The sequence below is a fragment of the Carcharodon carcharias genome, chromosome 17, assembly GCF_017639515.1.
Source record: "Carcharodon carcharias isolate sCarCar2 chromosome 17, sCarCar2.pri, whole genome shotgun sequence".
Taxonomy (NCBI): Eukaryota; Metazoa; Chordata; class Chondrichthyes; order Lamniformes; family Lamnidae; genus Carcharodon; species Carcharodon carcharias.
The window spans coordinates 113,086,448-113,113,648 of NC_054483.1; the positions used below are offsets into that span (position 1 = coordinate 113,086,448).

General features: G+C 42.0%; 1 protein-coding gene across 2 annotated transcripts in view; it reads right to left on the reverse strand.

Annotated features, from left to right (window-relative positions):
* The window catches only part of sufu (suppressor of fused homolog (Drosophila)), a 176,607-nt gene that overhangs the window by 72,001 nt on the left and 77,405 nt on the right, over positions 1-27,201 (reverse strand). The window lies entirely within an intron of this gene.

Below are 27,201 nucleotides of genomic sequence, written 5' to 3' on the forward strand. Positions count from 1 at the left end.
AGTCATACTTAGCACAAAGGAAGATGGTTGTGGTTGTTAGAGGTCAATCACCTCAGTTCCAGAACATCACTGTAGGAGTGTCAAAGGCCCAACTATCTTCAGGTGCTTCTTCAATGAACTTCCTTCCATCATAATATCGGAAGTGGGGATGTTCGCTGATGATTGCATAATGTTCAGAACCATTCACGACTCCTCATATACTGAAGCATTCCATGTCCAAATGCAGCAAGACCTGGGCAATATCCAGGCTTGGGCTGACAAGTGGCAAGTACCATTTGCACCACACAAGTGCCAGGCAATGGCCATCTCCAACAAAAGAGAATTTAACCATCACTCCTGGACATTCAATGGCATTACCATCACTGAAACCCCCACTATCAACATCCTGGGGGATACCATTGACCAGAAACTGAACTGAACTAACCATATAAATAGTGTGGCTACAAGAGCAGGTCAGAGGCTAGGAATCGTGCAATGAATAACCCACCTCCTGACTCCCCAAAGACTGTCAACCAGGCACAAGACAGGAGTGTGATGGAATACTCTCCACTTGCCTGGGTGAGTGCAGCTCCAACAACACAAGAAGGTTGACGCCATCCAGGACAAAGCAGCCTGTTTGATTGGCACCCATTCACAAACATTTAATCCCCCCACCGCCGAGGCACAGCGGCAGCAAGATGCACTGCAGGAACACACCAAGCCTCTTAAACAGCACCTTCCAAACTCACAACCACTACCATCTGGAAGGACAACAGCAGACACATAGGAACACCATCGTTTGAAAATACTCCTCCAAGCCAATCACCATGCTGACTTGGAAATATATCGCCGTTCCTTCACTGTCGCTGGGTCAAGATCCTGGAACTCCTTCCCTAACTGCACTGCGGGCGTACCTACACCATATGACTACAGTGGTTCAAGGAGGCAGCTTGCCACTACATTCTCAAGGGTAATTAGGGGTGGGCAATAAAGACTGGCCTAGCCAGCAACACCCGCATCCCTTGAATGAATCATAAAAAGTGCCTGGTTTTCCTGAATAGCATCATATCTTCACCGCATTTCCTTATTTAGACAGTGAAACAGTATTTCCTGGTTTGGTATTCAGCACATGCTCAGCCTCAAAACGCTGTCTGCTTTCAGTGAGTGATGCATGGAGGCAAGGCTCAAAGGCATGGAGTTTAGAAGTGCATGATTTTAATCACATTGTTTTATTAATTTTCACAATGAATTGAACCAGAGATTAAAATGAACCCTTCCATTACAATGCTTCCACAATTCAGGATTTTGGAATTTAGAATCCATTTAAGTCACTTATTTGATAGCATCCAAAAGACAGCTGTATGAGAAGACCATAACAAAAATATGAGTTCAGGTTGAGGTAGCATGCACTATTAAAAAATGATGTCTGATTTTTGTGAGCAAGACCTTCAAAACTGTCTTGCTTCTAAACATCAGTTATATCGAGCAGCAATGTTTTTGTTAATTGGGTTCAAACTTAAAGTGAATACTATTGAGTACAACACAGTTTGCATAAACAGAAAAGCAAAAACCAATTGTCACAATTCTTAAAAGCACTGTGGCACAATATGTCTGCAGTTTGAAAGGGAAGATTATATGTTGTTTGCAGAAGTTTCAGCATCTTTTACAGATTATTTCAATAAAAAAAAAATGGGTCCCATGGAACACAGGAACTTAGGAACACAAGTGAGCTCTTCAACCCTTAGCTTGTTTCACCATTTAATTCAATCACGGATAATCTGTACTTCAACTCCAACAACCCATCTTTAGTCTATATCATTTGGCACTCTTATCAAACAAAAATCTACTGATCTTGCTCTTGAAAATTTTAACTGCCTCATTATTAAATTGCTTCTTGATTTCACTCTTAAATGGTCTAGCTCTAATTTTCTTATGGTCCCTTGTTCTGGATTCTCCAGCCAGAGGATATAGTTTCCTATTGTAATTCTTTATCATTTCAAACACCTTGGTTAAGGTTACCACTCAGGCTTCAAACATCTTGGTTAAGCATAAGCAAGCTGAGCATAAACAATATGTTCTTACAATTATATCCTGCTATCTCTAGCAAATTCTACTGGATCTGCAAGGTGTCAATTCTAAGGTCGATAAATCTATCCTAAGGTTCAAAGTCCAAAACTTATCACTATACCCCAGATGGGGTCTGGCCAAAGCTCTGTAGAACTGAAGGATCACTTCTGAATGAGATAAAGGCAAACATTACCATTCCATTCTCCTTTTTAATTACTTTCTATAATTCCACTAGCTTTGCAATCTGTGTACATGTGTATCGAAATCCTATTGCTCCTCAATAGCTCCTAGACTCCTGTACATCAGAAAATATTCTCATTTGTCTTTCTCATATGCATAGTGGATGATTTCACACTTTTCCACGCTGAACTCCATCTGCCTTGGCTTTGCACACTCAGTCTGTTTATGTCCCTTTGTAACTTCCTGCTCCCACCCACACAACTTACTGTGCCTCTTTAATGTTTTTCCCAAACTTGGATGTACAACTCTCCATTCTAACATCCAAGTAATTAATATATGGTGAAAAGCTCAGAACCAAGTATGATCAAGGCAAACAGAACAAACCCCTTATCTCTGGGCTCTGACTCCTACTCCCCCTACCAGTTACCAACCCAAATCACAAGGTTACCACAAATTCCATGCAGCCTCATTATTGCTAATGATCGCTTGAAAGAACCTTAATCAAATGTAATATAAGCAATATCCCCAACCACCCTGATCGTGACCTCTAGTTAGATGTGACTTATTTTTCACAAATCATGCTGATCCTCTTTGATGTACTGATGCTTGGACACTCTTTTCCTAATCATAGATTCTAGTAACTTCCCCAAAATTATTTCCAAGTTGACAGGTCTTTGGTTACCTATTTTGTCCTTCCTCCATTCTTAAGTAATAAATGAGATATGCAATTTTCCAATCCAAAAGACTTGATGAGCCAAACAGTCTCCCTCTGTTTATTCTATGATTCTGTGATTCTAATTCTTAAACCTAGAGAGTTTTAGAAAACCATGAAAAATGCATTTAAAATTTCCTCATCTATTTCTTTTAATACCCTAGGATGGAAAACCACAAGGATCTGAAAATTTGTCTACTTTAAGTTCCACTGATTTCCCCATTTTATTGAAATATTAAATTCACTAAGTTCCATCCCTTGACTTGTTTTTAGGTTCCCTTAATCCTACTCCCACTAACTGCTGATCACCAACGTTCCCCTCTTGGTCCCCATGTTAGCTGACATTGTTAATAGTTCTCTCTCTTCAGGTGTTGTTCCTCTCACCTTTAAATTTGCCATTATCACCCATCTCCTCAAAAGAACAACACATGACCTCACTCTCCTGGCAAACTAGCATCCCATTTCCAACCTCCCTTTCCTCTCCAAAGTCCTTGAACAGGTTATCACTCCCCAAATCCATTCCCACCTTTCCAGGAGCTCCATGTTTGAATCCCACCAGTCAGGTTTCTGCCCTATCACAGTACCAAAACAGTTGTTATAAAAGTCACAAATGACATCCTATGTGATTGTGACAGAGGTAAATATTCCCTTCTCGTCCCTCTCGATCTATCTGGACCCATTGATACACAATCCTCCTCCAACAATTCGCCTCTGTTGTCCAGCTGGATGGGGGTGCTTTCACTTGTTTCTATTCTCCATCTAATTGTAACCAGAGAATCAGTTGCAATGGCTTCTCTTCCTGTTCCCACATCGTTATCTTAGGTGTTCTCCAAAGTCTGTCCTTGGCCCCCTCCTATTCCTTATTTTCATGATTCCCCTTGGCGCCATCATCCAAAAGCAGAGTGTTAGTTTTCATGTACACTGATGACACCCAAGCTCTACTTCACCAGCATCTCTCTCAATTCCTTGACTGTTGCTAAATTAACAGACTTCCTATCCGATATCAAGTACTGGATAAACAGAAATTCCCTCCATTAAATGTTGGGGAGCCTGAAGCCATTGTTTTCGATCTCCTGTTCCCCAACTACTGAGTCCATCCCTTTCCCTGGCAACAGTCTGAGATTGAGACAGGCTGCTTGCTGTAGTGTAAGGGTTTGGTCAAAATAGGATTAAAGTGGGACTGAGTACTGAGTGCCCACACAGTAATGTAAAAGGCACATGACCTGAACCCAGAGTCAGTGTATTGTTGGAAAGAGACACATGCAGACCCAAGCGTGGGGGACAGCTCCTAGCTTATAGCCTTTATTATATCTTTGTAAATAGTTCTAGTAGTAGTTAATAAAAACTTATAGATAATCTACTTCAGACTACGTAGCCTTCATTAAAACCTACTGAGATGTAACCAACATCCTACAACATGGCGGCAGCTTGTGGAAAATAAAACAAACATTGCTAAAATGCAAAGACAAACCGAAATGCTGGAAGTCTGAAGAAAAATTCAATAAAGTGTTCTAACCTGAAAAAAAGCTCCAGGAGCAGAGGCACAGAGGAAAAGTTGCCAAGAAAATGCTCCAAAGAAAGACTTGGAAGCTTAAGGCAGAAATTTAAAATTCCTGACTGAAGCAGAAGTCTTCATTGCAGCTCCTTTGGAAGTCCAGCTTCAAATCCCAGAATGCAGAGTCAGCAGGGTGAGCTAAATTTTTTGAAACTCCAGGCTACAGTAAGTCCTGAGAAATCTTTAAATAATTAAGGGTCAGAAGTGCAGTTTGAAAAAATCTATCACTAAAATCCAATCCCCAAGTCAGCACAGGTCCAAGCTTTCTCTTATACAGAGAAAAATAATTAATTAAATAATACGGGAGAATTGCAACTTTTTAAACCCAGCTAAAGGCAAGCAAAAACCAGGCTTCAACTAATTCATGACATCAAACATAAGCGCTGAGCAACAGAACTCTGCAGGCGGCTGTTTCAGGCAGCCACCAGTGAGAATTTTTTTTCAAGCTAAGTGCAATCACCATTGCAGTGGAGTCTGCCAAAACCAGCAAGTGCAGGAAATCACTGTCTCCAAATGAATGGTGAAGGCATCTTGAAATTCAGAAAGCTCTTAAAGCAGAAACTACACTTATAAAAATTTAACCATGGATCAGAATGTCACACTTCCAAGTCAATTCAGACTAGCCCAAGTCCCAAATCAATCACAGAATCACACAGTGCAGAAGAGGCCCTTCAGCCCATCAACTCTGCGCCAACATGTGAGAAACACCTGACCTACCTACCTAAACCCATTTACCAGCACTTGGCCCAAAGCCTTGAATGTTATGACATGCCAAGTGCTCATCCAGGTGCTTTTTAAAGGATGTGAGGCAACCCGCCTCCACCACCCTCCCGGGCAGCGCATTCCAGACCGTCATCACCCTCTGGGTAAAAAAAAGTTTTTCCTCACATCCCCTCTAAACCTCCTGCCCCTCACCTTGAACTTATGTCCCCTTGTGACTGACCCTTCAACTAAGGGGAACAGCTGCTCCCTTTCCATGCCTTTCATAATCTTGTACACCTTGATCAGGTCGCCTCTCAGCCATCTCTGCTCCAACCCAAAGTCTATCCAACCTCTCTTCATAACTTAAATGTTTCATCCCAGGCAACATCCTGGTGAATCTCCTTTGCACCCCCTCCAGTGCAATCACATCTTTCCTATAATGTGGCAACATTTGGGGGCACACAAAATTGGGGGCTTTGAAGGAAAAGATTAACATTCAATATCGCTTCAGGTTTAAATAAAAAGTCAGAAGAAGAGCAGGTAAACACATTGCTTTTATTTGATAAGCCTGACTGCGAACAAAATTATTGCAATACAGGGAATTAATGAATCATCCGCAAAATTCAAATAATTCGACATTTATTTTAATTGAGGAAGCAATAAAATACTCAAACAGGCTAAATTCAATAAGAGAGTCCAACAGCCAGGAGAACCTTTTGATTCATTCATCAACGATCTGTAAAGGGTGGCAGATGGTTGCGAGTACGGAGATTTAAAATCAGAACTCATCAGAGACAGAATAGTGGTATAAGTAGTGGATGACACACTCTCTGGCCTCCTACAAGCAAAGGAAGATCTAACCCTGGAAAAGGCAATCCAGATAGTTAGACAGTCAGAACTCCGTGTACAGTAAAGGACCTTTTTAAGATGAGAGAATAAATCATGGTGCAAAGGCCAACCCACAGGCCAGGTAGTTAAGCAAAGGCTCAGGGATACTCCAAGTCAGAGAAAGCAATACCTGAACTGGCCAGCAGAGTGACCATGCAAAAGCTGTGGAACAAAGTGTCTCCCACAGGCGAGCTTAATGTCCTGTGAATTCAGCATTTTCCAAAACAGCAGGGCTGGACACAATGGCAAACTGTGCAAGGCAAAAACTCTGAAACATACAGAAGGCTGAAAGATTATCCACAAGGTCGAGACTGCAAACCCTGAAGACACACAGCCATGCCTCCTGGCTGAGGTCAAAGATCTTGGTTTCTCATTTTGAAAGATGGAAATTTCTGGAATCACGTCGGTGCCAGAAATATTGCGACTTACAATATCAGCCATTTTGCAGGCCCTTCAAGCGGTCATTTGCTGCATGTACGATGTATTGGTTCATGGTGCAATGGTGTATCAACATGGGAAGAGACTCACAGCAATCTTAAGAGTGCCTGCAGGAAGCGTGACTGACACTAAATGACAAATGTGTGTTTTCAGAAACATCAGTTCGATTCCTGGGCCACATCATCAACAATAAAGGCATCACGACAGGCCCACAAAAAACCAAGGCTATCAGTGAATTCCTAACCCCATCCTCAATTCCACACCTCCAATGATTCTTGGGGATGGTGAACCAGCTGGCAAAACTTTTACCAAATTTGGCACAGATTACAGAACTCTTGAGGCATCTGCTTAAGAAAGACCAAACTTGGTACTGGGACTTGCATAAAGAGCAAACTTTCACTCACTTCAAGGCAATGCTGTTCTCCACCGACATTCTGGCCCACTACAACTCAGTCCTGCCTACCACCATAGCTTCATAGGATGCTTCATCCACAGGCCTGGCAGCAGTCTTGTTCCAGGAACAACAGGTTGGAAATTACCGACCTGTGTGCCACATGTCTAGAAGTCTGTTGGACACCAAGATGAGGTACGCCATCATAGAAAAGGAAGCCCTCACAATCATGTGGGCATGTGAGAAGTTTTTAGACTACACCATCGGCCTCAAGTTTACAATCGAAACAGGTTACAAGTCACTAGTCTCCATACTGGACGAGAAGGAACTAGCAAAGATGCATCCTAAAATCCAAAGATTTCGCCTGCGCCTTGTGAGGTTTACTTATGAGACAGTATATGTCTAAGGTAAAAACCAGACAACAGCAGACAAACTTTCGAGGGCCACAGTGGGCCTCTCAACAAAACAGGATGTCAATCTCATCGAACAACTGGAAGCGTATACCCAATTGACAAGGAAACATCTGCCAGCAATCACAAGTAAACTCCAACTGATCCGCCAGGAACAAATGCGCAGTGAGGAATGTGCCCTCTTCCACAGATACTGCCAACAAAGATGGCCTCAGCAAACACAAGGACCATGAAAACCAGGTTCGAACAAAAACACTTTACGATTATAAATGACCTCTACGATGAGTCATTCTAGTTTCCCTGTTGCCAGACTTCCTTTAAAAATTACACTAGGGCCAGTGAGCATCACCAAGTGCAGAGCAAGTGTCCAACCTGCTGTCTGGTGGCCAGGAATTTTCAAGGCAATTGAAGGCACCATTGCAAATTGCCAGGCATGTGCATGGCACAGGCAGGACCAAAGACAGCTCCTCACCCCACATAATTCCCTACCAGGCCATGGAAGAGGCTGGACATTGACCTGTTCATCTTCAATAGCAAATTGTTCCTTATACTGGGGGGCTACTTCTCCAGATGGATTGACGTGAAGCAACTATATATGACTACCACAGAGGCAGTAATTAAGACACTAAAAGAGATGTTCACAAGCCACAGCATCCTGGACGAGATTGTGTCCAATAACAGCCCAAAATTTTCAAATGTGTACTTCACGCACTTCACCATCACATTCAGCTTCCATCACCGCACCAGCTCCCCAAGATAACCACAGTCAAAGGTGGAGGCTGAAAGAGGGGTCCATACAGTAAAGGCCTCCTAAAGAAGAATGAGGACTGCCCTACAGCACTGCTCACATACAGGTCCACCCCTTTATAATGCGACTTGTCCCCATTCGAACTCCTGATGGGCAAGAAATTCCACAGACAACTTCCAAGTTTGGCAAAAAACTCATACCAGGGTCGGTAATCAAGGATTACCACGTCATCCGAACAAGAGAGCAGTTATGCTGCAACAAAAGGTACTGCACCAGACATTTGCTACAATTACAGGTGACAGGGTCTCGATTAAAGACCTCAAGCGAGAAGGTACTGTCTTCAGAAAGGACGAGGACCAAACTTGTTCCTACTTGGTTGACACCACAGAGGGCGCAGTCAGGAGAAGCAGGAGTCGTCTCCACCTCATCCCTAGACAGCCCGTCCCCACTGTGTAATGGAGAGACATCGAAGAACATACCCAGATGTCAGAACAACTTCCAAACCTATAGAAAGAACCAGTAATGAGAGAGCCTACCATTCCTAAGCGAACAAGATATGGGAGGGCTATAAGGCCTCCAGACCTCCTGAACCTTTGAATTCAAGAACTTGAAGCAGAGAGATGGGGTAGTGATAATGTAGTAATGACAATGCAAATATATGACAGTAATAACAATGTATGATAGCAATACAATGTAGGACACAAGGTAAACTATAATCACTTAAAATTCATTGTACAAAGACTTTGGGGGAGGTGTAGTATAAGGGCCTGGCACACATAGGGTTAATGGGGGAATGAGTACAGTGCCAAGCATACTGTGATGTGAGAGGCACATGACCTACATCCAAGGTCAGTGTGGTGTTAGGCATGGCCGCTTGCAGACCCAAGCTCCTGGCTTGTAACCGTTACTATATCTTTGTAAATAGTTCTAGTCGTTAATAAAGACCTAGTTAACCTACTTCAGACTATGAACATATATACAAACAAGGAGCAGGAGTAGGCCATTCAGCCTTTTGAGCCTCCTCTGCCATCTAATAAGATCATGGCTGATCTGATGGGGTAACCTTAAATCTGCATCCCGCCTACCCCCGATAAGCTATCACCCCTTGTTTATCAAGAATCTATCCCCTCTGCTTTGAAAATATTCAAAGGCTCTGCTTCCACCACTTTTTCAAGAAGAGAGTTCCAAAGACTCACGACAGAGAAAAAATTTCACCTCATCTCCATTTTAAATGGACAGCCCCTAATTTTTAAACAGTGACCCCCTAGTTCTAAATTCTCCCACAAGACAAAACATCCTCTCTACATCCATCCTGTCAAGACCCCTCAGGGTCTTATATGTTTCAATCAAATTCCCTCTTACTCTTCTAAACTCCAGCGGATACAAGCCCAGCCTGTACCAACTTTCCCTCATATGACAACCCACCCATTCCAGGTATTAGTCTGGTAAACCTTCTCTGAACTGCTTCCAACACAAATACATTCTTCCTTAAATAAGGTGACCAATACTGTACACAGTACTCCAGGTGTGGTCTCACTAGTGCGCTGTATAACTGAAGCATAACCTCCCTACTTTTGTATTCAATTCCCCTTGCAATAAATGATAACATTCCATTAGCTTTCCCAATTACTTGCTGTGCCTGCATACTAGCCTTTTGTGATTCATGCAGTAAGACACGCTGATCCCTCTGCATCTCAGAGCTTTGCAATCTCTCCCCGTTTAGATATGCTTCTCTTTTATTCTTCTTGTCAAAATGGACAATTTCACATTTTCCTACATTGTACTCCATTTGGCAGATCTTTGCACAGTCACTTAACCTATCTATATCTTTTTGTAAACTCCTGATGTCCTCTTCACAACTTACTTTCCTACTATCTTTGTCTCATCAGCAAATTTAGCAACCATCCCATCCATCCTTTCATCCAAGTCATTTATATAAATTGTAAACAGTTGAGGTCCTCACATTTCTCCCTGTGGCACATCATTTGTTACATCTCGCCAATCTGAAAAAGATTCATTTATGCCTACTCTCTGTTTCCTGTTAGCCAGCCAATCTTCTATCCATGCCAATATGTTACTCCCTATACCATGAGCTTTTATTTTCCACAATAACTTTTGATGTGGCATTTTATCAAACGCCTTCTGGGAATCTAAGTAAAGTACATCCACCAGTCTCCCTTTATATACAGCACATGTTACTTCTTTAAAGAACTCCAATAAGTTGGTTATATATGATTTCTCTTTCACAAAACCATGTTGACTCTGCCTGATGACCTTGAGCTTAACCAAGTGCCCTGCTATAATAATAATTTAAGAATAGTTTCTAACATTTTCCCTATTACAGATTTTGAGGTAACTGGCCTGTAGTTTCTCGCTTCCTCTCTCCTTCCCTTTTTGAATAATGGAATTACATTTGCTATCTTCCAAAGTAATGGGACCTTTCCCGAATCTACCGAGATGTAACCAACATCCCACTATACTTGCAACTTTGATGTCACATTCAACTTCAAATGAGTTTCCAACCTCATATTTGTGCCTTCATTAGGACCATCTAATTCCACCTCCATAACACTGACTGACTTTTGCCCCGTTTCAGTGCATCTGCTGCTGAAATCCTCATTCATACCTTTGTTACCTTTAGATTTGACTATTTCCATGCACTGTTGGCTGGTCTCTCACATTGTATCCCACATAAACTTGAGGTCATCCAAAACTTTGCTGCCTGTGAATTATCATGCACCAAGTCCTGTTCCCCTATCACCCCTGTGCTCGCTTACCTACATGGGCTACCAGTCAAGCAAAGTCTCGATTTTAAAATTCTCACCCTTGTTTTCAAATTCCTCACCCCTCCCCATCTCTGTAATCTCCTCCAGCCCCACGTCCCTCAGAGATATTTGTGCTCTTCTAATTCTTGCCTCTTATCCATTCCTGATTTTCATCACTCCACCATTGGTGGCTGTGCCTTCAGTTGCCTAGGCCTTAGACTCTGGAATACCATCCCTACACCTCTCTGCCTCACTTTCCTCCTTTAAGACACTACTTAAAATCTACTTCTTTGACCAAGCTTTTGGCCATCTGACTTAATATCACCTAATGTGGCTCAGTGTCATACTTGGCTGCATAATACTCCTGTGAAGCACCTTGGGATGTTATATTGCATTAAAGGAGTTATATAAGTAGTTGTTGTTGTTCCCTTGTACCACAGTGTTAGTAAGGAGTGCATGAGGAGACAGGAGGCTAGGCCTGATTCAGACGGAGACTAAATGAGTAGCGAATTAGGTTCACATGGGAATTTGGTGCACGATGGAAAAGAGGTGCCTTAAGTAAGGTGCATTGCAACTCGTAAAGTGTGTTATGTATTATTTGGATTTATCAGTACTCATAGGGTTTGTCAATAGCTGTAAGGTTTATTAAGATAAGGCCAAATAAAATTAATATAAGTAAACCAAAGGGAAATAAAGCTAACATAAGTGAAGTAAAATTAAGACATGACAGAGCAGCTCAGTCGTTTGGAATGCATGTCCTGCAGTACGTGGGAAGGTGGGAAGTTGTGGACAAGATCGGTGACCTAGGCAGCCACATTTTCAGTTAGTGTCACCAGCTGCAGAAATTGCAGTGGCTGGAGTCACTGTGGCGCATCCCCGAGGCTGAGAGCTACTTGTTCAGAGAAGTGCTCAAACTAAGGTTAGGAGCATGGAGATAGAAAGGGAATGGGTGCATCCAGGCAGTCCAAGAGAACCAAGCAGGTAGTGCAGGAGTCCCCTGAGGTCCTGCTCACTAATCAGTTTTCTGTTTTGGATTCTGGTGAGGGCGTTGGTTCCTCGGAGAAGTACAATCAGAGCCAAATTCATGGCATCGCGGGCACCTCAGCTGTACAATAGGCGAGGGAGAACATCATTATTGATAGTGAATCCGTTAGTTAGAGGAACAGACAGGTGTAGACCTGGGATGGTGTGTATCCTCCCTGGTGCCAGTATCAAGGATGTGACAGAGCGGCTGCCGCACATTCTTCTGAAGGAGGATGAACACCCAGGGGTCATGGTCCACGTTGGTACCAACAAAGGGGGATAAGGTCCTGAAAGCAGATTTCAGGAAGCTAGGAAGGAGAGTGAAAAGCAGGACCTCAGAAGCAGTAGCCTCACAATTACTTCCAGTTCCACATGCTGAGCATAGAAATAGGAGAATTAAGCGATTGAACACAAAGCTGGAGAACTGGTATAGGAGGGAAGGCTTCAGATTTTTAAGGCATTGGGACTGGTTCAGGGACAGGTAAGACTTGTACAAGGCGGACAGGCTGCTTCTTAGCAGGACAGGGACTAACATCCTCACAGGGGGGGTCGTTAGTGCTGTAGGAGAGGGTTTAAATTAGATTGACAAGGGGGTGGCAACCTGAGGAGGGAGCTCAGATTTGAGGGAAGCAAAACTGGTAAAAAGAAGAAAAGTAGAAAGCAAAAATAGAAGGCAGGCGAAGCATAGGCAAGCATCAAATAGGATCTGAATATAGAATAATGTTAAAGAAGCAGAGTTAAAGTCACTCTATCTAAATGCACATAGCATTCATAAAAAGGTTAATGATTTGAATGCACAAATTGAGGTAAATGGGTTTGATCCAATTACCATAATGGAGACATGGCTACAGGGTAACCAAGATTGGGAACTGAATATCCAAGGGCATTCGGCATTTAGGAGGGATAGGTAAAAACTAAAAGGTGTTGGGGTAGCACTCTTAATAAGGGACGAGATCAGAATTAGTAAAAGAGGACCATAGATCAAAGGAACAAGATGTGGAATCAGTGGTGGAGCTAACAAACAGCAAGGAACAGCAAACATTGGTGGGAGTTGCTTATAGGCCTCCAAACTGTAGTGCTAAAGTTGGGCATGGTACAAATCAGGAAATTAAGAGATACATGTAACGTGGCTAATACAGTAGTAATGGGCTACTTCAATTTACACATAGTGCTGATTTGGTTAACCCAGCCTAAGGCTGTGGAGGGGGAATTCCTGGCGCAGTACTTTGAGGAGCCAACTAGGGATTGGGCTATATTGGATTTAGTGTTGTGTAATAAGAAAGGAGATAATTAATAAACTTGCTGTAAAGGAGCCTTTGGGAAATAGTGACCATAATATGATAGAATTTCGCATTAAGTTTGAATGTGATATAATTCATTCTGAAACTAGGGTATTAAATCTGAAGAAAAAATATTTAGAAGGCATGAGGGACAAGTTGATTATGGTGGATTGGGAAAATACACCAAAAGATTTCACAGTAGACGGGCAATGACTAGTATTAAAGAAAATACTTCATGATCTACAACAGATATACATTCCTCTATGGCACAAACACCCAAAGGGAAAGGTTTGAACATAAGAACTAGAAGCAGAAGTGGGCCATTCCACCCTTCGAGCCTGCTCTGCCATTCAATAAGGTCATGGCTGACCAGTTTGTGTTTCAAATTCCACATTTCCATTTACCCTTGATAACCTTTTGAGTATTTTTAAGGTGGAGGTAGATAGATTCTTGTTAGGCAAGGGAATCAATGCCCCATTTACTCTTTTTATTGGACTGTAGATTAGCCAAGCAATTTTGGAAAATTAACAACGGATAAAGTTATCGTCGTCATCGGCGGTGCCTCGAAATCAAGGATGACGTCCATCAGGGTTGGTGAGATTTCAGATGACTGAGGAATCCAATCCTGGGTGCACACGTTCTTCCGCAGTGGGGCATGTTGTTGCACAGGGGATGGAAATCACAGCCCCAGGTTGGCTTCCTTCTCCTTCCTCTGGCACCACCGTTCCACCTTGCTGTCGAGTTGCTGAGACTAAATGGCCTGATGGGCCATGTGGTGCCATGCCAGGCGATCAGCAGCGTTCTCCTCCAAGTCAGTGGTGTTAATGCCTCCGTGCTTTCAGGCGATCTTAAGCGTATCTTTTCCTTTGGCCACCCTTTGAACGTTGGCCAACGATGAGCTGTGAGAAGAGAATCTGTCGAGGGAAGCAGTTTTCAGGCATCCGGGCGCAATGGCCCATCCATCGGAATCGGCTCTGCAGGAGCAGGGCTTTAATGCTGGTAGACGCAGCTTCATGGAGGACGCACGCATTAGTCCGGCGGTCCTCCCATTTGATCCCCAGGATTCAACGCAAGCACCACTGATGAAAGCTCTCAAGGATCTTAACGTGGCATTGGTAGGCAGACCATGTTTTGCAGCAGTTGAGAAGGATGGTCAAACAATGGGCTTATAAACCAGAACCTTTGTTGACTTGCAAAGGTCCCTGTTGTCAAAGACACATTGGCACAGCTTGAAGAAGGCAATGCTGGCACAGTTGACTCGGTGTTGGCCTTCCTCATCAATGGTAGTCCCTTTGGAGAGGTGGCTGCTGAGGTAAGGGAAGTGCTGTACATACCCCAGAGCCACTCCATCTATGTAAATAGTGTGGGATGCTCGACTGGCCCAGTGAAGGTTGGTGAAGGACCTTCATCTTGGCAATGTTTAAGGACAGGATAAGGCTCTTATACAAGGCGTTGAAAAGGTCAAGCATCCTTTGCATGTCCTGCACAGCGTGAGTCATCACGCAGCAGTTATCAGCAAACTGAAGGTCATGAATGTCCATTACCTCATCAGCCACCTCTTTTAAGTCCTTGGATGAAGTCCATCTGGACCCGGAGGCGTGTCATTCCGCAGCTCCATCAGTTTGCTCAGTACCACTTTCCTAGTGATTGTAATTTCACCAAGTTCCCCTCTCCCTTCCACCTCCTGATTTACAGCTATTCCTGGAATGTTTTTTGTACCTTCTATAGTGAAGACTGTAGCTGTTCATTTCATCCACCATTTCCTTATTATCTATCATTAACCTTCCACTGTCTCTGGAGGACCAACACTTACTTTACTTGCTCTTTTCCTTTTTAATAGCCTGTAGAAACTCTTGCTATCTGTTTTTACATTTCTAGCTAGCTTCCTCTGATACTTTACTTTCTTCCTCCTGAAAAACCTTTTAGTCATTCCCTGTTGTTCTTTATATTCTGACCAATCATCTGACCTGCCACTGACCTTTGCGCAGTTATATGCCTGGGGTAGTTTTGTTAGTACTAGATGGAATACAGACGATAGCAAGAAATGATCTTGGATCGGAAGATGTAGAATCCATGTGGGTGGGGGTAAGAAATAACAAGGGGAACAAGACATTGGCGGGAGTAGTCTATAGGCCCCCTAATAGTAGCTATACTGTAGGACAGAGAATAAATCAGAAGATAATGAGGGCATGTAAAAGAGGCAGTACATTAATCACGGGTGAGTTTAATCTTCATGTAGATTGGGAAAATCAAATTGGCACAGATAGCCACGATCAAGAATTCATAGGGCAGGATTTTACGCGTCAGTGAGCGGGGGCCCATTCACTGACACGTGGTGATGTTGGGGGAACTCCCGACATCACTGCACCCAATTTAAATTTTCAGGAAGGCGGGACAGCAGCAAAATCAGCTGCGCGCCCGCTGACCTGTCAATGGCCAATTGAGGCCATTAAGGTTGACGGGCAGGCCAGGCCCCCCAGCGGGAACTAGAAAAAACATGAAACCTCATCCATGGGCGCAATGAGGTTTCATGTAGGCTTTAAAACATTTTAATAAAGGTTTTGTAAAAATTATGGACATGTCCCAACTCATATGACATTGTCACAAGAGGGAGCATGTTAGGGAAATTTTATTTTTCTATTTTTATCTCTTTTACATTTACAGCCAATCTCCTTGAGGCTGCACTTAGCCTCTGGGCGATGAGTGCGGTCTTCCATGCGCATGCGCAAAAGGGCACACTCTCAATTTTGGGATTTCCTCCCCCTGCCCGCACAGGGAGCGCATAGCCCTTCCGTGCGGACGTCACACTGGGCAGGCCTTAATTGTAAATTGTGAGGAGGATGCAAGGAGGCTTCATGAGGACTCGAACAGGCTAAATGAATGGGCTAGAACTTGGCAGATGGAATATAATGTGAATAAGTCTGAAGTTATTCACATTGGTAGAAAAAAACAAAGATAGAATATTTCTTAAATGGTGAGAGGTTGGGAAGTGTGGGTGCCCAAAGGGACCTGGGTGTCCTTCTTCATGAGTTACTAAAACTTAGCATGCAGGTGCAGCAAGAAATTAGGAAGGCAAATGGTATGTTGGCCTTCAACACAAGGGAATTTGAGTACAAGATTAAAGATGTCTTGCTGCAGTTGTATAAAGCTTTGGTGAGACCTCATCTGCAGTATTGTGTACCATTTTGTTCCCATTATCTAAGGAGGGATATATTGCGATTGAGGGAGTACAACAGAGATTAAGCCCTAGATGGCAGGATTGTCTTATGAGAAGAGAAAGACTGGGGAAGCTCGGTCGGTATTCCCTTGAGTTTCAAAGAATGAAGAGTGATCTCATTGAAACTTACAAAATTCTTACAGTGTGTAACAGAATAGATGTAGATAAGCTGTTTCCCTGGCTGCTGAATCTAAAACGAGAGGGCATAATCTCATGATAAGGGTTAGGTCATTTAAGACTGAGATGAGGAGGAATTCCTTCACTCAGAGGGTGGTGAATCTTTGGAATTCTCTACTCCAGAGGGTTGTAGAAGCTCAATCATTGAGCGTGTTCAAAACAGAAGTCGATACATTTCTGGAGACTAATGACAACATGGGATATGGAGATAGTACAGGAAAGTGGTGTTGAGGTAGATGATCAGCCATGATCGAATTGAGTGGTGGAGCAGGCTTGACAGGCCGAATGGAATACTCCTGATCATATGTTCCTATTTTGTCAAAACAATAAAAAGCGTTCATTCAACAATTCTACCATTTTCTTATTATCCACTATGGTCCTGCCTGCATCCATTGTTAATGGGTTCACATGGCCCTTTGCCACTTTCTTTTTCTTAAAGAGATTTATAAAGTCTTTGTTGTTAGCTTTGATATTCCCAGCAAACTTTTTTCCAACTGTTCTTTTTCTGCACTTCTTTTATTTTCTCTATAACCCTTTGCTGCTCTTTATGGTCAACCAGACTGGATTCTCACTCTTCTACCCATTTGTATAAGATTTAATAGGGTGCGCAAAATTATTTCAAATTGCAAAATTTACACATCTTTTCCAGTAGATATTTCCAAGTTTCACCTTGTGAAAAATTGCAGAGTTTGATATGAATGTGAATGTAATAAAAAATTAACCATTTACAACTGAGGGTTAATTTGGGATTTACCTTTAATTCTGTCATGGCACATAACCAGCTTCACTCACAGTCATACATGAGCTTAGCTCAATTCAATTATGTGATAATTTGTCAATTGGTTATCAGGCAGTCGGCTTGAGAGAAGTCCCAAGCCATTTAATTTTTAAAAAAACATGCTGCATCACTGTTCAAGTATATATCTGATTGTCAGTTTCCTAAATTAGACAGTTACATAAATCCTGTTAGCTCTGGTTATTCTTTTGAAATCTTATAGCACCTGCTTCTCTTCAAATTAGCAATGAGAGCCTAAAATAAGTTAAAATAAGGTCCAATTTAATATTATTTTCCCATCTTGCAGGATCTTGCAGAAACATGGGACACAATGAGTAGTTAAAGAAATCTAAAAAGAATTCACAGTTTATCAGCCTGGGCATGCAATCATTGAAACAGTATCCCAAAAACTGTCCAAAGGGCGCCTCAAAAGTTTTTTTTGAGGGGGTTTATGAATTACTTAAAATGGAGTTATAGCTTGAAAGCTGACTGCACAAAATGGAGATTAGCTGTTGTACTGAATGCGGGCAAGATGCTTTTAGCTGACACAAGCAAAGTTAGTCATTACCCAGATTTTTGGCCATGGAAGTTCCTAGATAATTTAGCAATCTAATCTACTAAACTTAAAGGCCATAATTTAATTAAAAATATAAAACATTTAGGTTAATTACAACAAGGTCTACGCACATACCAAATATACTTTTCATTATCTAATGGGATATGACCCTATTATCCCTCGTTCAGGTAGAACACTAGCTCTGGTAGGACACGTAATGGAACAAAGATGTCACCAGTCCCATTTGTGTGGAGGAAAAATCTACCTAGAAATGCAAAACTAATGGACAAGGTTACAAAAATTTTTCATATAAATTCTGCCTTTCTGCAGAAATGGCCATGCCCCAGTAACTTACTGGCAGTCACAGGGCTCCACATTTATCAGGTTTGGTTGGCAAAAGTTTGGGTGGTAGGAATGGGCAGGGAGACTTTCTAGCAGCAGCATAATCCTGATTGGTTATGGAAATATAGGGGAAGGTCCTTTTAAAATCAAGATATAAAACGAGTGTGTTGCAACCCTCAAATAAATTAGTGTTACAACAATTACAAGTCAGTAGTAGGAGTCTGTAGTAATCTTTTTCAAGATTGCAGGCTGTCTCTTTTTTTGGGGACCTCCCAAATCGGCACCTATCTTTCCAAAATCTCCAGATTAGAATCCCTCCAACCAGGTTTCTGCCCTGGCTGCAGTACCAAAAGACCTCTTATCAAAGTCACAAATGACATCCTATGTGACTGCATAAAACCTTCTCAACCTGTCTGCAGCCTTTGACATGGTCAGCTTCCTCAAAATCCTCTCCACCATTGTCTAGCTGAGTGTAACTGCATTTGCCTGGTCCCAGTCTAATCACAGCCAAAGAATCAACTGCAATGGTTTAAATTCCCACACCTGCACCTTTACCTCTGGTGTCCTCCAAAGATCACTCCTTGGCTCCCTCCTATTTCTTACCTACCTCTAAAAATAAAGGGTCAGCTTCCACATGTCTGGTGGTAACAGCCAGCTCTAGAGATCTCACCACCAATTCTCTTCGCTCCTCCAATGTCTCTAATTGCTAGTCCAACATCCAGTACTGGATAAGCAGAAATTTCCTCCAATTAAATATGAGGAAGACCAAAGCCAAGGGGCCTGATTTTAACTCTGTGCGCTGGATGGGTTTTGAAGGTGTTACAATCTCTCCCACTATCTTTGGTCTCCACAACAAACTCTGCTTCCTAGCTACCAACTCCACCCTTTCCCTGGCAACTGACTGAGGTTGAACCAAACTGTTTGAAACCTTGTCATATCTGAGCTTGAGATGAGCTTTTGACCATGTACCACATCACTAAGACTGCCTATTTCCATCTCGTAACATCATCCAACTCCCTGTCTCAGCTCAACCTCTGCTCATTCATGCTTTTGTCCACTTACAATGCCAATTTTAAGATTCTCATCCTAGTTTTCAAATTCTTCCATGACCTTGCCCTCCCTATGTCTGTACTTTCCTCCAGCCCCTTAATCGTTTGAAATTTCTGCGCTCCTCTAATTCTGGCTCTTGAACATGCCCAATTTTAATTGCTCCACCACTAGTAGAGCCTTCAGCTACCAATGCCCTAAGCTTGGGAATTCGTTCCCTAAATCTCTCTGCCTCTCTATTTCCTCCTCCTTTCATTAAAACCTAACTCTTTGACCAAGCATTTCATCATCTGCCCTAAAATCTCAGTAGCCTGGTATCAAATTTTGCTTTATAATGCTTTGAAGCGCCTTAGGATATCTTATTATATTAAAGGCGATATATGTTGTCTTTGGAGAAGTAGCAGTCTTTGTTCACTTAGGTGCTCGTCAATTAAAATTCCCTTTGACCTTTTAACAATCTTTACCTAGCAGATGCAGTAAGGTGCACATTAGGTACGAGAGAAAAATGCCAAATTAGTTTGTGAGCCTGGTGCAGTTATTTGCAGGCAGGAAAAAGTGCTTGAGATTAGAGGAAGAGGAAAGTGAAGCTAGCTCAGAGATTGCCCCTCGTGCACAAGATAGGTTCAGTTGGAATTAAACACTCAAGTTGAAGGGATAACTTCAATTCCGAAATCAACTCAACACTCAAGGAGCTAATGCCTGTCCCAAGCTTTTTTTAATTCATTTTATGGGATGTGGGCATCATTGGCTAGGCCAGCATTTATTGCCCATCACTAACTGCCCTTGAGAAGGTGGTGGTGAGCTGTCTTTTTAAACTGCTGCAGTCTCTGTGGTGTAAGTACACCAACAGGGTTGTTAGGGAAGGGAGTTCCAGGATTTTGACACAGCAACACTGAAGGAATGGCGATATATTTTCAAGTCAAGATGATGAGTGACTTGGAGGGGAACTTCCAGGTGGTGGTGTTCCAATGTATCTGCTGCCCTTGTCCTTCTAAATTATAGTGGTTGTGGGTTTGGAAGGTGCTGCCTAAGGAGGCTTGGTGAGTTCCTGCAGTGCACCTTGTAGATGGTACACACTTCTGTCACTGTTCAGCGGCAGTGGAGGGAGTGAATGCTTGTGGATGGGGTGTCAATCAAGCGGGCTGCTTTGTCCTGGATGGTGTCAAGCTTCTTGAGTGTTGTTGGAGCTGCACTCATCCAGGCAAGTGGAGAGTATTCTATCTCACTCCTGACTTGTGTCTTGTAGATGGTGGACAGGCTTTGGGGAGTCAGGAGGCGAGTTACCCGCCACACCAGCCCCTGACCTTCTCTTGTAGCTACAGTATTTATATGGCTAATCCAGTTCAGTCTCTGGTCAATGGTAACCCCAAAAATGTTGATAGTGGGGCATTCAACAATGGTAATGCCATTGAATGTCATGGGGCGATGGTTCGTAAACACGCTGTTCATAAAAACAAGATAGTTAAGCTCTGAGCATTGTTAATTACACATGTATCCTTGAGCTATTGGACAGACCTGCTGTTCAAATCCAAGATTTACTCAAAGTAATCTCATCGATTTATCACTTCAGACTCTGGTTGCTGCTATAGTTAACGGTCAGGATCCCTTAGTGCCATCTCGTGATTCATTGTGTTGTCTGTGTAACCTTTGCTACTCATTTTATTAAGTAACTGTCCATTAATGATTTGCTGCTCAACTGCTGGATAATTCTGATTACACTTATGCATGTCTATTATGCGGGTATACCCAACTTAAGTCTTCCTTTGTAACCAATAAAAAGTAGCTAGTGCATGGCTTCCTCCTCAATGATTTGGCAAAGGAGAGCTAATACACTCAGCAATCTAGCAAAGGGTTAATAAATTTAATTCATTTTGATTCTAACTGGGTTTATTGCAAGACAATTTGCCATGCTCCGTCAGAATTATTCAGCCCTAGATCTTTGTTTGGAGGTAAAGCTCCAGACAACTCCTTGGAAAGAAGTTAAAGGAGGGAATTAAGGACCTGTCTGGTTCTGGGCGTAATTTGCCAGGATGCTGAGGCGCAGCATTTCTTATGAACTTAGGTCAGGGCAAATGAAGGACATAGGTGGCTGTGAGAGTTGTCTAGAGCTAAAAATATCCGAGTTAAAAAAAGTAAATGGAACCAAAAAATATAACAATGATGTATCGCAGCCCAATATTTTAACATTTTTTCTGATTTCAGGCCAAATTGAAAATCTGGCTCCCATTGTTGGCTGGACTTGAATCATTTTCATCTCAACAGATCACAGAAACAGTTTTTGTAATACTTTGAATCTATGCAGAGCAGTTTCAATGTAGCGAGACAAAATTCCATTAAAGCATGCAAAGAACAATAGCTTTCAATAATTATAAGACTAAATGCCAGGAACCAAATGTCTTGGTACATGCTGTCACAACAATAACTTTTAACCCTTTGAAAACTCAAGAACAATTTGTACTGTTCACTTAAGAGTAAATACAAAAAGCCCAATGCAATAACAGTTAACATTCTAAAAATTCTTTGGTATATTGCTGTTTGCCAACCTCTTCTGAAGGTGACATTGGTCCCAAAATGTAAGATAGAATACACATTAAAAAGGCAATTACACCTAAATTAATCAAATTAGCTGACACTGCGATGTCGTCTTTATACATAAAAACATAATAGGAGCAGTAAGCCATATGGCCCCTTGACCCTGCTCTGCCATTCAATATGATCAGGGTTGACCTGCCTCATCTACACTTTCCCCTCTGCAGCCAATCTCCCTCGATTCCCTCGAAAATCAAAAATCTATCTATCTCAGCATTAAACATACCCAATAATGGTGCATCTATAACCCTCTGGGGTAGAGGTTACCAAAGATTCATAACCCTCTGATTGAAAAAATTTCTTGTAATTTCAGTCCTAATTGATTAACCCCGCCCTTATACTGAGGTTGTGCCCCATGTTCTAGATTCTCGAGCTGGGGGAAAAAAAAACCTTTTGGCATCTACCCAATTGAGCCCTTTCACGATCTTGTATGTTTCACCTCTCATTCTTCTAAGCCTCAGAGATTATAGGCTCATTAACTCAGTCTCTCATCACAGAACAAACCTCTCATTCCAGAAACCAATCTTGAGAGCCTTCACTGAACCCTTGCCTTCCAAGGCCCATATATCCTTCCTTAGATGTGGAGATCAAAACTGCAGACAGTACTCTGGTGGTAGTCTCACCAAAGCCATGTTCAACTGTAGTAAAATGTCTTTATTCTTGTAGAATAAAGTTATTAGTGGGGAATGCAGAAATGGCAGAGACGCTTAATCAATATTTTGCCTCAGTTTTCACAGTGGAGAACACTAGTACCACCCCAATAGTAACAGGTAGTGCAGAGGATATAGAGAAGGAGGAACTTAGAACAATCACCATCACTAGAGAAAAAGTGCTGAGCAAACTATTGGGATTAAAGGGTAACAAGTCCCCAGGACCTGATGGCCTACATCCCAGGGTCTTAAAGGAGGTGGCAGCTGAGAGGGTGGATGCATTGGCTTTAATATTCCAAAATTCCCTGGATTCTGGAAAGGCCTTGGGAAAGTGTTGGAATCCATTATTAAGGAAGTAGTAATGGGCATTTGGAAAGCCAAAATGCAATCCATCAGAGTTAGCATGGTTTCATGAAGAGTAAATCGTGTTTGACTAATTTGCTAGAGTTCTTTGAGGATGTGACAAGCAAAGTGGATAATGGGGATCCTGTAGATGTAGTATATCTGGACTTCCAGAAGGCCTTTGATAAGGTGCCGCACAAAAGAATAATGCACAAGATAAGATCACGCGGAGTTAGGGGTAATATATTAGCTTGGATAGAGGATTAGCTAACCAACCGAAAGCAGAGAGTCAGGATAAATGGGTCTTTTTCTGGATGGCAAGCTGTAACTAGTGGGGTGCCACAGGGTTCGGTCCTTGGGCCCCAACTATTTACAATCTATATTAATGACTTGGGTTCAGGGATAGAAGGTACTATAGCTAAATTTGCAGATGACACCAAAATAGGTGGGAAAGTAATTTGCAAGGAAGAAATGAGAAAGTTACAAATGGATATGGACAGGTTAGGTGAATGAGCCAAAATCTGGCAGATGGAGTTTAATGTGGACAAGTGTGAGGTTATCCATTTTGGTCAGAAGAATAAAAAGGCGACTTATTATTTAAATGGAGAGAAACTTCAGAATGCTTCTGTGCAGAGGGATCTGGGTGTCCTCATGCATGAATTGCTGAAAGCTAGTATGCAGGTACAGCAGGTAATAAGGAAGGCAAATGGAATTTTGGCATTTATTGCTAAAGGAATAGAGTATAAAAATAGGGAAGTGTTGTTGCAACTGTACAAGGCGTTGGTGAGATGGCACCTAGAATACTGTGCACAGTTTTGGTCCCCTTACTTGAGGAAGGATGTAGTTGCACTGGAGGCAGTTCAGAGGAGGTTCACTAAATTGATTCCAGAGATGTGGGGCTTGTCTTATGAGGAGACATTGAGCAGGTAAGGCCTGTACTCGATAGAGTTTAGAAGGGTGGGAGGTGATCTAATTGAGGTATATAAGATGCTAAAGAGGATAGACAAAGTAGACGTGGAGCAGTTGTTTCCCCTTCTGGAGCATTCTAGATTGCGAGGCCATAGTTTTAGACTAAGGGGTGGTAGATTTAAATCAGAGATGAGGAGGAATTACTTTTCTCAAAAGGTCGTGAATCTGTGGAATTCACTACCTCAGAGTGCAGTGGATGCCGGGATGCTGAATAAATTTAAGGCGAAGATTGACAGATTTTTAATTAGTAATGGGTTGAAAGGTTATGGGGAGAGGGCAGGAAATTGGAGTTGAGGCCAAAATCAGATCAGCCATGATCGTAATGAATGGCGGGGCAGGCCCGAGGGGCTGAATTGCCTTCCCCTGCTCCTAGTTCTTATGTACTTCACTTCACTTACAATAAAGCCAATGTGCAATTTGTCTTCCCAATTGCTTGCTAATATCAGAATATTAGTAAACTTATAATTTCAGAATCTTATAACTACATGACTCTACATATTCATTATCCTTTATTTAGCTGCCTATAGTTGCTTTATAGTATTGTCCGTGTTTTGGGAGACAAAATGCGCTCCACTCTTGCATTTATCTTGGAACATGAAACCTGGTCTTGGTGAATCTGCTGCAAAGGCAACTCCAACATGTTACTCATGTTTCGACTGATGTTGCAGCAAGTGTTGACTTCATTACATTGTACCACTGAATCTTAACAAGGAGACAATGTTTGTCTCTATGGATTGGAGTGATTTTGCACTGCAACATCACTTTCATTGGACCCAGGAAGACTCATTGCAGTTGTGATGACTCAGTTAAGAAAAAAGGTACAGGTTTTCTGAGCCATGTCAGTGACTTGAGCTTGTGGTTATCACTAACTGTACAAGACTTGAGAATCAGCAGTCAACAGTCATAATATAAAGCAACTCGAGTGTTTAATAAAATCAGTGAGTCAAAAGTTGAAATAGTTCTTCTCTTCCCTTATTGAAATGCTCTTGTACTCTTGCTTTCTAATACCCTGATTAAGCAATAGATTCAGCCAATCTAAATCACCTGTTTACTATGAAGGATTTCGGAAACATTTTTGTACAAACAGGAGAACAAGAGCATATTCCTTTCAAATGACTTGGTTCAAAACATTTCAACAGGACAGGAAAGGGTCACTGCTGAAAAGAAAAGGTCTAAGTATACCCAATTAATGTTAATAACTTTACCAGGTGTTGAAGTGCTCAGAATATCTAAAGAAAAACATAGACAAAATCTTTGTAAGTACTGAAGAAGTCATATGGGACTTGAAACATTAACTGTTTCTCCCTTCACAAATGCTGCCAGACCTGCTGAGTTTTTCCAGCACTTTCTGTTTTTAAGACAAAATCTATTCCTGTTCAGCACACTATAACATAGCAATGGGGGAACCTTTCTCGTTTCATTCTCCAAGTTGAGGAGTAGCACACAATTCACAAATAGAAATTGTAATGTCTATTTTTATAGTAGCTAAGAAGCCCAGGCCAACAGAATCATGAATATTCCTCTATTGTGCTTTGTATGGCAACTCAACCTAAATACAGCCTTTTTTAAAAAAAAACTGTACGCTTGATAAAATTGCTGTGTCAGTTCACTAGTATGAAATATAAAGCTACAAAGAGTCCATTCTTGGCCCCTGTCTTGATGCCAGGATGTTATGCATGTCAGCTGTTAAAACTGATTCTCTGGTGACTGATCCCAACAATGCACTACTGCACTGATCTCTCCTGTGAAAGAGATCACACCCAGACCAGATTTTTCATATGCTAATGTATCAACTGTAAACCCACCTGTTTTCTATCAACTTAAGTAAATATAGTGTAGCTTTCCTCACTTATCCAACAAATGCCATAAGATTTCTAGCGGTGGATGAATTTGTACCGTCAACAGACAATAGGCCATTTGTTGTCAACTACAGTCTGTGAAAGGACTGATCAAACCTGAACACATTTCTGATGCATCCCAACGTTTTTGAGAGCACAGTGAATGCGATTGCCAGCAGGAAAGCTGCCACTTTCCACAGATGATTCCACAATTCCAACAGCAAGACAAAAATTGGATTTTAATTACCTAGCTAGCTAGTTTCAGTTTTGCATATCAGCATCCCCTTGCCAACAACCAGCAATACATTACTGAGTTAAGTAATTTCAGTATAACTTAACAATCTTGTTTACACTAAATGTCAGTGTATGCTACATGCTGTCAGGAAGATATAATAATTCTCATGATATTATTGGAATTTATTGGAAAATTGAGTAATGGTGGGATGTGTCTGTATATGTGTGTGTGTGTGTGTGTGTCTGAGAGAGACTTAATTGAATTTGTCTAGGTGCTTTGATGTAAGAAGAGAAGTTAGGTTTGAAATGCTATTTAGGTAAACATGGGGAAGTTTAGAAACATAGGGGTCAAGGGAACATTTGCATTTTTAAATAAACCAGACTGGACAAAAGAGGGAGTGAAATGCGTCACCTAGCCAGGTGAAGCTTAGAAACAGTGCGCTTATTTTGCCCAAAAATGACTAGTAAAACGTAGTGCTATGAGACTTTTTATTATCAGGAAAATAAAGTCCCAAGACATAGTGAACCAATGCGTATTTGCATTCAAAGAGAGAAATATGTATAAAGGGGAGAAGACTGTTTGTAAGGGAAGGCATGTTAAGATCTTATAAGTGTGAAAAAGCCTTCAGCATCTATGTCTCAAGCTGCTATCTTCAAAGGACTGAAAGTTAAACAAACTCACTTTGAATTCGACTTGGTCAGGACATCACATTTCTTTGCATCGGTCTATGCCTTACCAAAAGTGTAACTGGGAAGTAGATTGATTAGGGGGATTTAGAAGTTATCATAGTAATAATTGTATGTATGTACTTAAGAATCATTTCTCTTATTAATAACTGTTTAATCTAGTCTTGTAAAACCTATAAGACTTGGTGGTCTTATTGCTACTGAATTCAAGGCACGCATCTCAAAATTTATGCAAACTGCAAAACAAGTTGTGGCGGTTGTTTCAAGTTTCCCTTTGGGACCTGAACAACTCAGCATCTACCATCGGCGGTGCCATAACAATGCTCCAGGTTTCCTGCCATTTGTGTCTGAAGGCATTGCTGGCAAGTCTATTGAGGGAAGGGAAGAGAAAGAAAACAAGTGAGATAGCGGGGGGGGGGCGGGCCAGTCAGTCAATGGGGGTGGGGGAATGATGGTGGTAAAGGAGGTGGGGGTGGACGGTTCGGCGAGGGAGTTGGGTGGGTGGTCCGGCGATGGGGTGGGGTGGACGGTCAGCCAAGGCAAAGGGGTGGACAGTCAGGTGAGGTGAGGGGGTGGATGGTCAGGCAAGGGTGAGCTGGACGGTCCGGGAGATGAGGGTGGAGGGGTTGATGGTCAGGCA